This window comes from Gopherus flavomarginatus, chromosome 13, assembly GCF_025201925.1.
Source record: "Gopherus flavomarginatus isolate rGopFla2 chromosome 13, rGopFla2.mat.asm, whole genome shotgun sequence".
In the NCBI taxonomy this organism is placed as follows: Eukaryota; Metazoa; Chordata; order Testudines; family Testudinidae; genus Gopherus; species Gopherus flavomarginatus.
This window is the reverse complement of record NC_066629.1, coordinates 8647329-8661710: the sequence shown is the minus strand read 5'-3', so window position 1 is coordinate 8661710 and position 14382 is coordinate 8647329. Positions and strand designations below refer to the sequence as shown.

The window sequence follows — 14382 nt, the reverse complement described above, 5'->3', positions numbered from 1 at the left end:
CTGACCCCCCACCCCAAATGGGGCTGTGGTGCTCCTGGGGCCCCAAGATGGACCTAACTGGGGAGATCCTGTTGTCTGGGCCTGCAAGACCTGTCTTGGACTGTGTTCCTGGCATCGAAATAAACCTTCTGCTTTACTGGCTGGCTGAGAGTCCTGGTGAATCGCAGGAAAAGGGGTGCAGGGCCCCGACTCCCCCACACTCCATGACAACTTGTGGCAGTGGTGGGATTTACTACACCCCGTGGACGGCGCTTCCTGCAGTAAGTGACTGGGGAGCAGTAAAACAAAGGGGGACTGACAAGGACCAGGTGGGCTGAAGTGTCAGAGAGAGACGGGGTCAGGGGGTGATTAACCCCTGGGAGTGTGTGACCAGAGAGAAGGACTTTGCAGTAACAGGGTCCCCTGGGGGGATTGCAGGAGCGGTCCAAGGGGCAGAGGAGTTTGCAGCTCAACCCTGGCAGAGAGGGGGTGACCGGAAAGAGGGCTGGTGCACGAGAGGTCTCCCTGGAACCGGTGGAAGCTGAGAGCACAGGCCTGAGAATTGCCAGCAGGAAGATTTATGCTAAGCGCCTTAGGAAAGACCTGGTGGAGCTGTGGAAGCAGAGGGGGCTGTGCATTGGGATGTCCACCAAAGAACAGCTAATTGCCCAGCTGGAGGAGAAGGATCGCTTGGGTGAACAGAGCTTGGTCCATGAGGGTAGCTGCTCAGCGGACGCAGCATGGGCCCCGGGGCCTGACATGGCTGGGAGGGGCCAGACTGCTGCCGAGAACCCCCAAGACCTTTCCCACCTATACCGAGGAAAGAGGTTGGGGGAAGCCCAGTGAATACCGAGGGCACCCTGACCCTGGCAGCCAGAAGGGGATCGTCCCGGCGGAGCTCCCCGTCCCTGGAATGGATGTGGATGGAACATGACAGGGAACTGAGATGAGAAGAGCTTGAGTTAAGGAGGCAAGAACTGAAGGAGTGGGAGAATCAGTGTAAACATGAGGAGAACCAGCACCAGCATGAGCGGGAGGAGAAGGAGATCCAGCGTAAGCATGAGCGGGAGCTGGACTGGCTGAGGAGCAGTGGGGCCCTGGCTGTGGCGAGTGAGTGGGGACCCAAGCCTACAAAGAGCTTTGATAAGTGCTTCCTGGCCCAGCGTAAGGAGGGGGAGGACATAGACACCTTCCTGACGGCCTTTGAGAATGCCTGCGAGATGCACAGGGTTGACCCTGCAGACAGGATCCCATTTCTCACCCGTTTACTGGACTCCACAGCCGTGGAGGTGTGCAGCCGAAGAAAGGGGCGGAGGCAGGGGACTACGAACTGTTCAAACAGGCCCTGCTCGGAGAGTTTGGGCTGACTCCTGAGATGTACCGGAAAACATTCCAGAGTCAGCGTAAAACCCGTGAGGTTACATACCTACAACTGGTCAACCGGGCTCAGGGGTACGCCCGCAAGTGGACAGCTGGGGCCTAAACTAAAGAGGATCTGCTTGACCTATTCATACTGGAGCACTTGTACAAGCAGTGCCTGTCTGACCTGAGGCTGTGGTTAATGGACCAGAAGCCGGAGAACCCACAGCACGCAGGCCAGCTGGCCGAACAATTTGTGGACAGTCGGGCAGGGGATAACAGGGAGGAGTCTTGAAAGAGCAGGCCTGCCTCAACGCAGAGAGAAAGTCACCATGGGACCTCCCAGCGGAGGCCTATGGAGGAGCCCCACCAAAAGGGAACATCCAGCAACAGGTCCATCTGTCCCACTCGAGGGGACCCAAGAGACATGGGCTGCTATCACTGTGGCCAACGAGGCCACATACCGGCCCAGTGCCCCAAGCTCAGGGACAGACCAAGCAGACCCAACCCGCAGAGGGTTGACTGGGTAAAGACCCAGTCGAATGAGGGGCAACATTCCCAGGAAAGGGGGGCTGGCAGTGTACCACCGGTGAAAGAGGGAGAAGGTCCCCAGGTCAGCTCCTCTGGGGGGCTGGATGCTCCAGGCTCCAAGTTTTTGGTTTACAGGGTGGGAGCAGGGCTGCCCCTCCGGAGAAAGTGCCTTGTTTCCCTGGAGGTAGATGAGAGGAAGGTCACAAGGACACGGGCGCAGAGGTGATGATGGCCCGGCCCGAGGTGCTGGCCTCAGATCAGATGGTGCCCGACACCTACCTGACACTGATGGGTGTGAGCAGGACCCCATTTGAGGTAGCTGTGGTGATGTTACACCTGAAGTGGGGGGCCAAGGAGGCCCCAAGGACATGGTGGTACACCCACATTTCCCCACGGAGGTGTTAATGGGGGGGACCTGGAGCTCTGGCCAAGCAACGCCCAGGGTGCCCTGGTTGTGACCCGTAGTCAGAGTCGGCACAGGGCACAGCGCCCGGACAACGGGGAAAGTACTGTGCCCTAGGCGCAGGACCCTAACCTGGTGGGGAGGGAACGCCCAGGGACACGGCTCAGAGAGGCTGCGGCCTCAGACCCAGCCAATGAGAGAGAGCAGGTCCCCATCCCTGTCCCAGCTGCTGAGTTCCAGGCCGAGTTGTAGAAAGATCCCTCCTTGCGGAGGCCAAGGGACCTGGCCAACCTCAGTGCGGTACAGTCCATGAGGAAAGGTTGCAAGGAGAGGTTCCTGTGGGAGAGGTGGCTTCCGTGTCCAGCTCTGGGAGGGGTGTGGGGAGTGGCTGTTCCAGTGGGGGTGGGGTGTGGCATCCCTCTCCAGCTCTGTGGGGGGTCTGGGGAGTGGCGGTTCGAGGGGGGGCGGGGTGCTGGCTTCCCTCCCCAGCTCTGGGAGGGGAACGGAAAGTGGTGGTTCCAGCAGGGGAGGGGAGCTGGATTCCCTCCCTAACTCTGCGGGGGAGCGGGAAGTGGCGGTTTGAGCAGGGGCGGGGCACTGGCTTCCCTCCCCAGCTCTGGGAGGGGCGTGGGGTGTGGCCGCTCGAATGGGGGCGAGGCGCTGGCTTCCCACCCCAGTTCTGAGAGAGGAGCGTGGAGTGGCATTTCGAGCGGGGGCGGGGCGCTGGCTTCCCTTCCCAGCTCTGGGACAAGCCTGTGGAATTGTGGTTCCAGTGGGAGTGGAACGCTGGTTTCCCTCCTCAGCTCTGGGAGGGGAGTGGGGAATGGGAGTTCCAGCAGGGGTGGGGCGCTGACTTCCCTGTCCAGCTCTGGGAGGGGCCTAGGGAGTGGCGGTTCAAGCGGGGGAGGGGCGTTGCCTTTCCTCCCCAGCTCTGGTAGGGGCCTGGGAAGTGCCGGTTCAAGCGGGGGAGGGGCGTTGCCTTCCCTCCCCAGCTCTGGCAGGGGCCTGAGGAGTGGCGATTCAAGCGGGGAAGGGGCGTTGCCTTCCCTCCCCAGCTCTGGATGGGGATTGGGGAGTGGCGGTTCCAGCGGGGGTGGGGTGCTGGCTTCCCACCCGAGCTCTGGGAGGGGCATGGGCTGCGGCCGCTGGAGCGAGGTTGGGGCGCTCGCTTCCCTCCCCAGCTGTGGGAGGGACCTAGGGAGTGGCAGTTCAAGTGAGGGCAGGCAGCGAGCTCATTGCTTTGGTCACAGCCTCAGAGCCAGCATGAGCCCCCTCTCCAGTGTGCAGTGGGGGTGCATCTCTACCTCCCACTCAGCCCCAGGGGGCTGGTTACAGGTAGGCAGGTACCCTGAGCCCAGCAGCTCCTCCTCCCTGCCAGCCAGGTCATCTGCATTTTCACTGACCATTTCGATCCTATCCAATTGGTTCCCTGTATTTGAATTCAAACCCTCGTCCGTTACAGGAGCAGGGCCTGGATCCTGTCCCAAAGAGACACAGTCACCCCCCAAGGGGGCCTCCCAGCCGATATCCTGGAGAACCCCAACGACCAGCCAGCCAGACCCCTCCTGGGTCTGCACAGGGATCCAGGCCATAGACAGGACGAGGGGCTTCACCCCAGGGACCGTCACCCAGGTCCCACAGCCCCTCAGCATCTGCGGCTGCACCACCACATTTCTCTCTGTCCCAGGGTCTCGCCACCCTGGGCATGTTTCCTCACTGACCCTTGGGCAGTTCCCTATGTCTCTGTGCTCCACCATGCAAAGTCCATGCTGCTGCTGCTTCTCCTGCAGCTTTTCCTCAGGCTCTTGCTCTCTCTCACGATCCTCTCGCACTCTCAGGCTCTGCTCCCATCCCATACATCTCCGATCCTCTGATGGGGAACCCAGTCGTGAAAACCATCATCTGGTTGGGCACCAGATTCTCAGGGATGCCTGGCTGCTAATCCAGCTGCTCCCAGATCCTCTTGTAGCCCCATCTGGGTGAGGAATCTGCTCCTCAGAGCAGTTCCTTTCCTCCAACTGCACGATTAACTGTGCCTTGGTCAACTTCCCCGTGCGTAACCCTCTCTTTGTGCACAGGATCACAATGTCCTTCTCAAGGAGATGGTGATAGGCCATCACTTCACCGTTCCCAAGTGGCTCTGGACTCACAGGTCTGTGTGCTCTTGACTCCCCCCTGGTTTCCAGGAAGAACCCCTGGTGTGCCAGCCCTTCTCGTGGTCACCACCTCTTTGCCAGGGTCGAGCTGCAGCCTTCTTCACCCCTGGAACTGCTCCTGCCATCCCCAGGGGAACCCTGCTACTGCAAAAATCCTCTCTCCTAGGGCAGAACGGCAAGCTCCTTAGCTACTGAGACTGCTCACTGCAGTGCTCAGGGGGACCCTGTTACTCCAGCAGTCCTTCTTGCTGATCACACACTCCCAGAGGTTAACCGCCCTCTGAAACCTTCCCTCTCTGAGCCTTCAGCACACCTGGTCCTCATTATCCCCCCTTTGTTTTACTACTCCTCAGTCACTTACTGCAAGCAGCGCCATTCACGGGGTCCAGTACATCCCCCCCCGCCACCAGTTGTCACGGAGTCCCCGGGCAATGCTCTGGAACTGTTCCCCACCAATCCAGTCAGGACTTTGAGGAGCCTCCTCTCCCTTGGAGCAGACGTTTTTAGGGCAAGAAGCTAACACGTCTTCACCTCCTGGGTCTCTCCTTGGAGCATTCAGCATCCTCTGACCCTCCGTGCACTTCCCACAGCGAGTCCGCCCAGGCAAGGTCCATTCTGGGGGGGTATCAAGGTTTTTTCCCCACGTTGAACTTTAGCGTCCAAAAAATGGGGACCTACATGATCACTTTTAATCTTAATTATCAGCTTAAATTTGGTATGCTGCCATCAGCCAAAAATATAGGGTTTAGCACACTTCCTGTTCCCCCAAAACCTTCCCTGGGGAATCCAAGACCCAAACACCTTGGATCTGAACACAAGGAAAAATTAGCCTTCCCCCTCCTTTCTTTTCCCCCCAGACTTTCCCCTCCCTGGGTTACCCTGAGAGGCTTAACTGATCCAAACTCCTTGGACCTTAAAACAAAGAGGAATTAACCTTCTCCCCCTTGTTTTCCCCCACTAATCTCTGGTGCATTCAGACCCAATCCCCTTGGGTCTTAAAACAAGGAAAAAAATCAATCAGGTTCTTAAAAAAGAAAGTTTTTAATTAAAGAAAGAAAAAGTAAAAATTATCTCTGTAAAATCAGGATGGAAAATGTTTTACAGGGTATTCAGATTTATATAGCCCAGAGGGACCTCCCACCCACTGCCTTAGCCTGAGATTCAAAGTTACAGCAAACACAGGTAAAAATCCTTCCAGCAAAAGAAACATTTAAAGTTAAGAAAACAAACATAAGACTAATCCACATTTCCTGGCTATACTTACTATTTTGAAACATGAGAGACTGATTCAGAAAGATTGGAGAAAACCTGGTTGCACGTCTGGTCCCTCTTAGCCCCAAGAGCGAACAAAGAACAAAACAAACAGCACAACAAAGACTTCCTTCCACCAAGATTTGAAAGTATATTGTCCCCTGATTGGTGATCTGGTCAGGTGTCAGCCAGGTTCACTGAGCTTCTTAACCCTTTACAGGTAAAGGAGACATTAACCCTTAAACGTCTGTTTATGACAGCAGGGAAGCCAGCACCCTGCCCACGTTGGAACTGCCCTTCCCCTGTCCCCTCCCACAGTTGGGTCGGGAACACAGCGCCCCTCCCCCACAGGAAGGGCCACGCCCCAGTCCCCTCGCAGAACTGGGGAGGGAAACCAGCGCCCTGCCCCCACTGGAACAGCCGTTCCCCAGTTCCCTCGCAGAGCTGGGAGGGGAACCGAGCACCCCGCCCCCACAGGAACGGCCGCTCCCCACTCCCCTCGCAGAGATGAGGAGGGAACCCAGCGCCTGTCCCCGCTGGAACAGCCGCTCCTGAGTCCCCTCACAGAGCTGGGAGGGGAACCGAGCACCCTGCCCCTGAAGGAACGGACGCACCTCAGTCCCCTCGCAGAGCTGGGGAGGGAACCCAGTGCCCTACCCCCGCAGGAACGGCCGCTCCTCAATCCCCTCACAGAGCTGGGAAGGGAACCCAGCACCCTGACTTCGCAGGAACGACAGCTGCCCAGTCCCCTCACAGAGCTGGGAGGGGAACCGAGTGCCCCGGCCCCGCAGGAACGGCCGCTCCTCAGTCCCCTTGCATAGCTGGGGAGGGAAACCAGCACCCCGCCCCCGCAGGTTCGGCCAATCCCCAGTCCCTTCGCAGAGCCAGGGAGGGAAGGCAGCGCCCTGCCCCCGCAGGAATGACCGCAGCCCAGTGCCCTCTCAGAGCCGGGGAGGGAGGACAGCACCCTTTCCCTGCTGAAATGGCCGCTCCCCAATCTGTTCTCAGAGATGGGGAGGGAACCCAGCACCCTGACCCCACAGGAACGGTCGCTTCCCGGACCCCTGGAAGAGCTGGGGAGGGAACCCAATGCACAGCCCCCGGAGGAACGGTGGCTACCGAGTACCCTGACAGAGCTGGGGAGGGAAGATGGCGCCTCGCCCCCGCAGGAATGGCCACTCTCTTGTCTCCTGCCAGTACTGGGGAGGAAAGGCAGCGCCCCTCCCCCACAGGAACGGCCGCTCCCCAGCCCCTCGCAGAGCCGGTTAGGGAAGGCAACACCCCCCCCCCCGCTGAAACGGCAGCTCCCCAATCCACTCTTAGAGATAGGGTGAGAACCCTGCGCCCCACCCCCGCAGGAACGGACGCTCCCCTGTCCGCTGGCCGTGCTGGGGAGGGAAAGCCGCGCCGCATCCCCGCCGCTCCATAGTCCCTTGACACAGCCGGGGAGGTATGGCAGTGCCCTGCCTCCACTGGAATGGCCGCCCCCCAGTGCCCTCGCAGAGATGGGGAGGGAACCCAGAAACTAGCCCCCGCTGAAACGGCCGCTCCCTAGTCCCACCACAGAGCTGCGGAGGGAACCCAGTGCCCCGCCCCCACAGGAACGAGCACTACCCAGTCCCCTCGCAGATCTGGGGAGAGAAACCAGCGCCCTGCCCCCGCTGGAACGGAAGCTCCCCAGTCCCCTGGCAGAGCTGGGGAGGGAACACAGTGCCCCGCCCCTGCAAGAATGGCCGCTCCCCAGTTCCCTCGAAGAGCTGGGAAGGGAAGGCAGCGCCCCGCCCCCGCCTGATAGGCCACTGCCCTGTCCATTGGGAGATTTGGGGAGGGAACCCACTGCCCCGCCCCTGCTGGAACAGACGCTTCCCAGTCCCCGCGCAGAGCTGGGGATTAAACCTAACGCCCCACCTCTGCAGGAATGGCTGCACCCCAGTCCCCTTACAGAGCTGGAGAGGGAACCCAGCACCTCGCCCCCACAGGAACAGCAGCTCCCCAGTCCCCTTGCAGAGGTAGGGAGGGAAGGATGAGCCCTGCCCCCGCTGGAACGGCCGCTCCCCAGTCCCCTCGCAGAGCCGAGGTGGGAAGGCAGACCCCCACCCCCACAGGAATGTCTACTCCTCAGTCCGCTCTCAAAGCTGGGCAGCGACCTAGCACCCCACCTGTCATGGAGTGCGGGGGAGTCCGGTCCTGCACCCCTCTTCCCGGACTCACAGTGACTCTCAGCCAGCCAGTAAAACAGAAGGTTTATTAGACAACAGGAATGCAGGTTACAGCAGAGCTTGGAGGCACAGCCAGGACCACTCAATCTAGTTCTTCTGGGTGTTCAGGGTGCTTGGATCCCAGCTTGGGATACCCTAAATTCCAACCAACCAGCCCAAAACAGAAACTGAACTGCCCTTCTTCCAGCCGGCCAATTCCTTTGTCCAGCTTCCCGGGCAAAGGTGCTGACACCCTCCCCCCGTACCTGGCTCAGGTTACAGGCTTAAAAATCTTGTCCCTCACCTAATGTCCTCCCCAGCTCTCCCATCCCCCACACAGACAGTCCCTACTACATCACGTCTCTCCCCCCTTCGAGACTGAACTGAGTGGGGTCACTCTGCCCAGTGACCTGAGGAAGTTCAGGGCCCCCTCTCCGGGACAACGCGTCTGCTATCAGGTTGGTGCTTCCCTTCACTTCATAGTCCTGCAGGAGCAGGCTCCATCTCAGGAGCTTGGTGTTGGCTCCTTTCATCTGGTGCAGCCAGGTCAGAGGAGAGTGGTCGGTGTACACGGTGAAGTGTCGCCCAAAGAGATATGGCTCTAGTTTCTTAAGGGCCCACACCATAGCCACGCATTCCTTCTCGATGGCTGCGTAGTTCTGCTCCCGGGATAGCAATGTCTTGTTCAGGAACATGATGGGGTGTGTCTCCCGCTTTTCATCCTCCTGCATTAACACCACCCCAGTCCCGTGTCTGAGGCAGTGAACACCATAAAGGGCTTGTCGAAATCAGGGTTTGCCAGAACTGGGCCACTAACCAGAGCCTCCTTCAGCCCCCGGAGAGCCTGCTGGCACTGCTCAGTCCAGACCACCTTGTCTGGCTTTCCCTTCTTGCACAGTTCAGTGATGGGGGCGGTTATGGGGCTAAAGTGGTGCACAAAGCTTCGATAGTACCCTACCAGGCCTGGACCTGCTTTTTGGTTTGGGGGGCAGGCCAGTCTCCGATCACCTCCACCTTGGCTGGTTCTGGCTTTCGGCAGCCGCTCCCCATCCGATGGCCCAGGTAAGATACTTCAGCCATCACCACCTTACACTTCTCAGCCTTTACCGTTAACCCAGCCTCTCAGAGTTGGTCCAGCACTCCTTTAACCTAGGACACGTGGTCTTCCCAGGTCCGGCTAAAGACGCAGATGTCGGCAAGATACGCCATGACAAAACTGTCCATCCCCCTCAGTTGCTGTTCTACCAGGCACTGGAAGGTGGCCAGCGCTCCCTTGAGGCCGAAGGGCAGGGTTAGAAACTCATAGAGCCTCAGAGGGCTGATAAAGGCCAATTTCAGCATGGCACCTGCGTCCAGCGGCACTTGCCAGTAGCCCTTTGTCAGATCCATGGTGATGAGGTACCGAGTGCCTCCCAGCTTGTCTAGGAGCTCATCAGGCCTAGGCATGGGGTTGGCAACATATATGGTGATGACATTGAGCTTTCAATAGTCTACACAGAACTGGATAGACCCATCCCTTTTGGGGACCAGCATCACTGGCGAGGCCCAAGGGCTGGAAGATGGCTGGATCACCCCCAAAGCCAGCAAGTCTCTGACCTCTTTTTTAAGGTCCTAGGCAGATTTCCCGATGACCCGAAAAGGGGAACATCTTATAGGGGGATGTGACCCGGTCTCCATCAGGTGGACAGGTCGGGAGCCAGAACCCCATGGGGGGCTGTGGTAGCAGGGGGCTGGGTCCCAGGTCGGGAGCCGGAACTCCATGGGTGGCTGTGGTAGCAGGGGGCTGGGTCCGAGGCTGGGAGCAGGGACCCCATGGGGGGATGTGGTAGCAGGGGACTGGGTCCCAGGCTGGGAGCAGGGACCCCATAGGGGGCTGGGTCCCAGGCCGGGAGCCGGGACCCCATGGGGGTGGTAGCAGGGGGCTGGGTCCCAGATACAGGGGCAGGGACCCTGCTGCATCACCTCAGGTGTCCTTACTGGCAGGGGTGGAGGGTGTCCTAGTCCCATAGGGTGGGGGAGGAGCACTCCCCCATATAATAGGTGACTCCCGTAGTCCTGTGTCCCTCAGCTCACGTTCCCCCACCAGTGCCCCCCTCCCAGGAGCCTGTCCCCCCAATGGTGGGGACATGGCACCCTTGACTGGTGTGGGATCTGTCTAGCCCAGGGGACCAGGGGTGGTGTGTGACATGAGGGTGTCTTGGCGACCTCCCCACATCTCCCCAGCCCCCTCCCCAGAGCCGCGGCCCAGGAGATATAATGTGGCCTCCCGCAGCCCTGCCCCGAGCAGCGTCTTGCCTTCCGCCTGGTCAGCGGTGCCGCCAATGTCATCGGGCCCAAGATCTGCCTGGAGGATGAAATGTGAGTTGCAGGTTTGGGGCTCAGCATGGGAGGTGAGAGAAGGCAGCATGCTAATCAGGGTCAGAACTGTGGGGTGGACCCAGGAGTCTGGGCTCCCTCCCAGCCCACTGGACTGCACACCCCTCCCAGAGCCAGGGAGAGAACCCAGGTGTCCTGGCTCCCCTGTAGGTGGTGGGTGGGACGTTCTCACCTCACTTTCATTCCAGGCTAATGAGCCATGTGAAGAACAATGTGGGGCTGGGCCTGAACATGGCCCTGGTGAATGGTGAGGGGGGAGGGGGAACATTGTTGTGGGGCACTGGGCAGGCCAGAGGGTATGGGGGGGCTGGGGAAGAGGGGGGCTGCAGAGGGTGGGGGGAACTGGGGAGGGGGCAGGAAAGGCGAGCTGGTCAGGGGAAGGAGGAGGGCTGCAGCGGGGCAGGCTCTGACTCTCTCTCAGGTTCCAGGGGTCAATGGGGAGCTCATTGATGCCAGGTTCTTCGACATGTGGGCTGGAGGTGAGAGGGGAGCAGCTCCTGAGGATGCTGGGAGGGGGGAATCTTTGGGAGCTCCAGGTGGGAGACCCTGGCGCGGGGGTGGGGAGTCTGTGAGAGGCAGGAATGTGTGGGGGGAGGAGGCTCCGAAGCCCTGTGGGGCAGGAGGGCAAGGAGTCATGGGGCAGCCACTGAGGATGTTGTGGGAGGGGCTTGGGGGGGGAATCCATGGGGGCTCCAGTTGGGAGACCCTGGTATGAGAGGTCCGTGTGATAGGCAGGAACCTGGGGGGAGGCTCAGGGGAACCCTGTGGGTCAGGGGGGCCCCGGCCTGCACTCACTCCGCATCTTTCACCCCAGACATCAACGAGCTGCTGAAGTTCATTCGGATGCTGCATGAGGGAACCCTGGTGTTTGTGGCCTCATACGACGACCCAGCCACCAAGTGGGTGTGGGGTGCGGGACCAGTGAGGCCTTTCCCCTCTGAGGGTGCCGGTTCCCATTCAGCCCCAGGGTGGGGACTGGCTGACTTAGGGAGGTGGGAATGCAGCCTGGGGCCTCACCCCTCTGGGGGTGCTGACTCCCATCGAGCCTCAGGGCCAGTGTTGGGGGGCCTGTCTGGCTAGGGGGCAGGATATAGGTCCTCTCCCCTCTAGGGGGCACCAGCTCACATCCAGCCCCAGGGCGGGGACTAGCTGCCTCGGGGGGTGGGGTGGGGAATGGGGCCTGGGGTCTTTCCCCTCTGGCAGGTGCCAGCTCCCATCCATCCCCAAGGTGCAGGCCCTGGCTGGCTCGGTGCAGGGCCCTGATCCTCCTGCTAAGCCAGGGCTCTGCTCCACGGATGAACAAAGAAACGTGGAGGATTTTCAGCGAGCTTGGCAGCAGTGTGGCCAAGGAGCTTGGATTCCGCGACAGCTGGGTCTTCATGGGGGTCAAGGGGGTGCAGGACAAAAGCCCCTTCGAGCAGGTGGGCCCCCCACCTTCCTGTTTCCCCCTTCCTGGGGGCCAGGCCCACTCCTCTCCCCATCCCCAGCTGATTGCCTTCCCAAGGGCAGACCTGGGGCCAGCCAGCGGGTGTCCTGTCATGCCTGCAGAGATTCTCATGAGTGGAGGCCTGGGGGGGGATGGGTCACAGCTTTGGGTGGGGGAAGAGGGTGGGGCCCCTGGGACTGAGGGGGTGGAGAAGCTGGGGGGGCAGTAGGGGAATGGGTCACAGCTTGTGGGGGGGAAGAGTCTGGGGCCCCTGGGACTGAGGGGGTGGAGAAGCTGGGTTTGGGGGTCACAGCTTGTGGGGGGGGGAGAGACTGGGGCACCTTGGACTGGTTTCAGCTCGGAGACTAGATGAGCCCGGGGGGGGTGTACAATGCTGGGGGGTGGGGGGAGCTGCAGGACTCTATGCAGGGGGCTCTGTATAGACCCCACCCATGTTGTGATGAACTCTGCAATAAATGGTGCAGTAGAAACCCCTACCTGTCTGAAAATAAGCAGGAAAAAGACCCACCCATCCCCTCCCCAGGCCGCAATCAACCCCTTGGAGCTACCCCCACTGGGGCCGCCCCCAGCATAGCCTGCTGGGATCAACCTTCTCCCAGGACCGCCCCCATATACAGCCTCCCTCTCAGGAACTCTCCCCTCTCTTTGGTTAATGAGCCCTGTGGTCGGTACGCAGCCCTCCCTGGGATCCTTCTTCCACCCAGCATGGGAGATGGGACTTTCGCAAAGACCCACAAACAGTGTCTCCCAGAATCCACCTCTGCAGACCCCCTACCCCCCCCAAAGGGACATGTGGCCCATGCTGGCAGGTGAAGAGTTAACAGGCAGCTGAGTGGTCCAATTAGCCCATCCTGGAGAGGGATGGAAGGCAGCTAATTAAGGATGAGCAGCAGCTGGGGAGGTGCAGGCTTGGCTCCTATAAAGGAAGAGGATGAGGGTGCACTGGCTGGAAAACAGAGGTGGAGAGAGAGGGTTGTGCTGGGAGCTGGACACCGCCCCCCCCCCCCGGATGTGTGTTCCTATACTGCTGGAAAGCCCCCTTCCATCAGTGCAGTCTCTGTCCATGCTGCGGGGTCACTCTAGTGTGGTCTGTTCCATAGATACCTCTGTGGTCAGGGTTGTAGGGTGGGCCCCTGAGGGAGGGACAAGGAATTGGGGGGGTGACCTTCATGGAGGTGGAGCTAATTTCACAAGTCATTTTATATTTTTATTTTTAAAAACAAAAATGTATTTAATTACAAAAAAATCTCCATTTTTTAGTTAAAAATATGATCCTCCCTTATTTTGTGGCCCCTTCCTGGGGGGACAGAGATGCCTACAGTGTTGGAAGCAGCTGAGTAGGGGTTTTGTTAATGCCGGGGGGGAAGCATAAATGCTGGGAGTGCCCCTTGTCACTCCAGCCCTCAATGTTCTGTTGCCCCCCCATGCACTGGAATCAATGTCTCAGCACTGAAGTGGGGCAGGCTGCACCAGGAATGCTGGCAGAATCACTGCCTGAGAGCTCGTATTTGAGACAGGTGTCGGAGGGATTCCAAATGCCATGTGTAGTACGGGTTTGGTTGTGCAGGGAATGTCCGCACTTCAAACACCCCATCAGTGCCGTGTCAGCTACCTATGCCAACAGGGGGCCGGGGGGAGGTTTCCCATCCTCATAGGTAATCCACCTACCCGAGAGGCTATAGCCAGGTTGATGGAAGAATTCTTCCATCTTAGTGCTGTTTACACCAGGGGTGGGTCAGTGTTGCTGCCTCTCTCAGGTTCTTCACACTGTAGCTGCACTGATGTAAATTTCTGGTGCAAACCAGGCCTAAGAGATTGTGGCTGGTATGCCCCGACAGGCATGCTAGCTCTCCCCCTCCTCACCTGTGGGACGCTGACTGGCAGCTGAGCTATTAACACCTGCGTAGGCTCATCCACACAACAGCTCTGAGGACTGACTCTGCTGAGCGCCAGGAGTTCAACGACAGTGCAAAGCAAAGGGGTGTGCGCCAGTCATGGTCCGGACCCAGGAGAGAAGAGAGGCAACGGGCTGCACTTCAACGCATTTGAGCTGCAGGTTGTTTGGGGACATAATCTGCCCAAGGTTTGTACATAGGGCCCAGGGCTCTGCTGGGAGCAGCCAGCCCAGCATGGGGTCAGCCAGCTCACGCTGATGTTTGCCGAGGTGGGGCGAGGCCCTCGGCTCATGCAGGACTTGGGGCCAGAGACCCCCCCCACTCCTAGGACGTTCCTGGGGCTGCTCCTCTGGGCGGTGCTCTGGGGGGGTCGAAGTAGCTGCTGATTCCTTAGGAGCTGCAGTGAGAGTGGCCGCAATTCAGCCCGTGGGCAGCGATCCTGAGGTTCCGGCTGCCTCATGAAGGGCAAGGAGCAGCCGGAGTTTGAGGGAGAAGCCTGGTGCTGGGGGCCAAGCAGTGGCTGCGGGGGCCGGGTGCGGACGGGCAGCGAGGGGGCTGGCGCGGAAAGATGCCCCAGCTGCAGGTCCCTGTGGGCGGACCGGGAGGGAAACCAGGGTTCCGGGCGGAGCCAGTGTCCCAGCCCCATCCTGGCTCCTGGTTCAATCAGTGGCGGGTTCAGCAGCTGGTAAGTTGGTGCGCAGAGCCCCACCCAGGGGACTCCCAGCCCCGGGCCAGGACACAGCAGGACCAGGTTCCCCCCCCCCGGCTGAGAACTGGCCATGGACCC

At 59.9% G+C, this 14382-nt stretch overlaps 1 protein-coding gene and 1 pseudogene across 1 annotated transcript in view; one reads left to right on the top strand and one right to left on the bottom strand.

Moving 5' to 3' along the window:
* Positions 1-14382, bottom strand: part of LOC127033622 (dynamin-1-like protein) — a 245769-nt gene that overhangs the window by 220450 nt on the left and 10937 nt on the right. The window lies entirely within an intron of this gene.
* LOC127033559 (protein FAM3A-like) lies at positions 10064-14284 on the top strand (annotated as a pseudogene).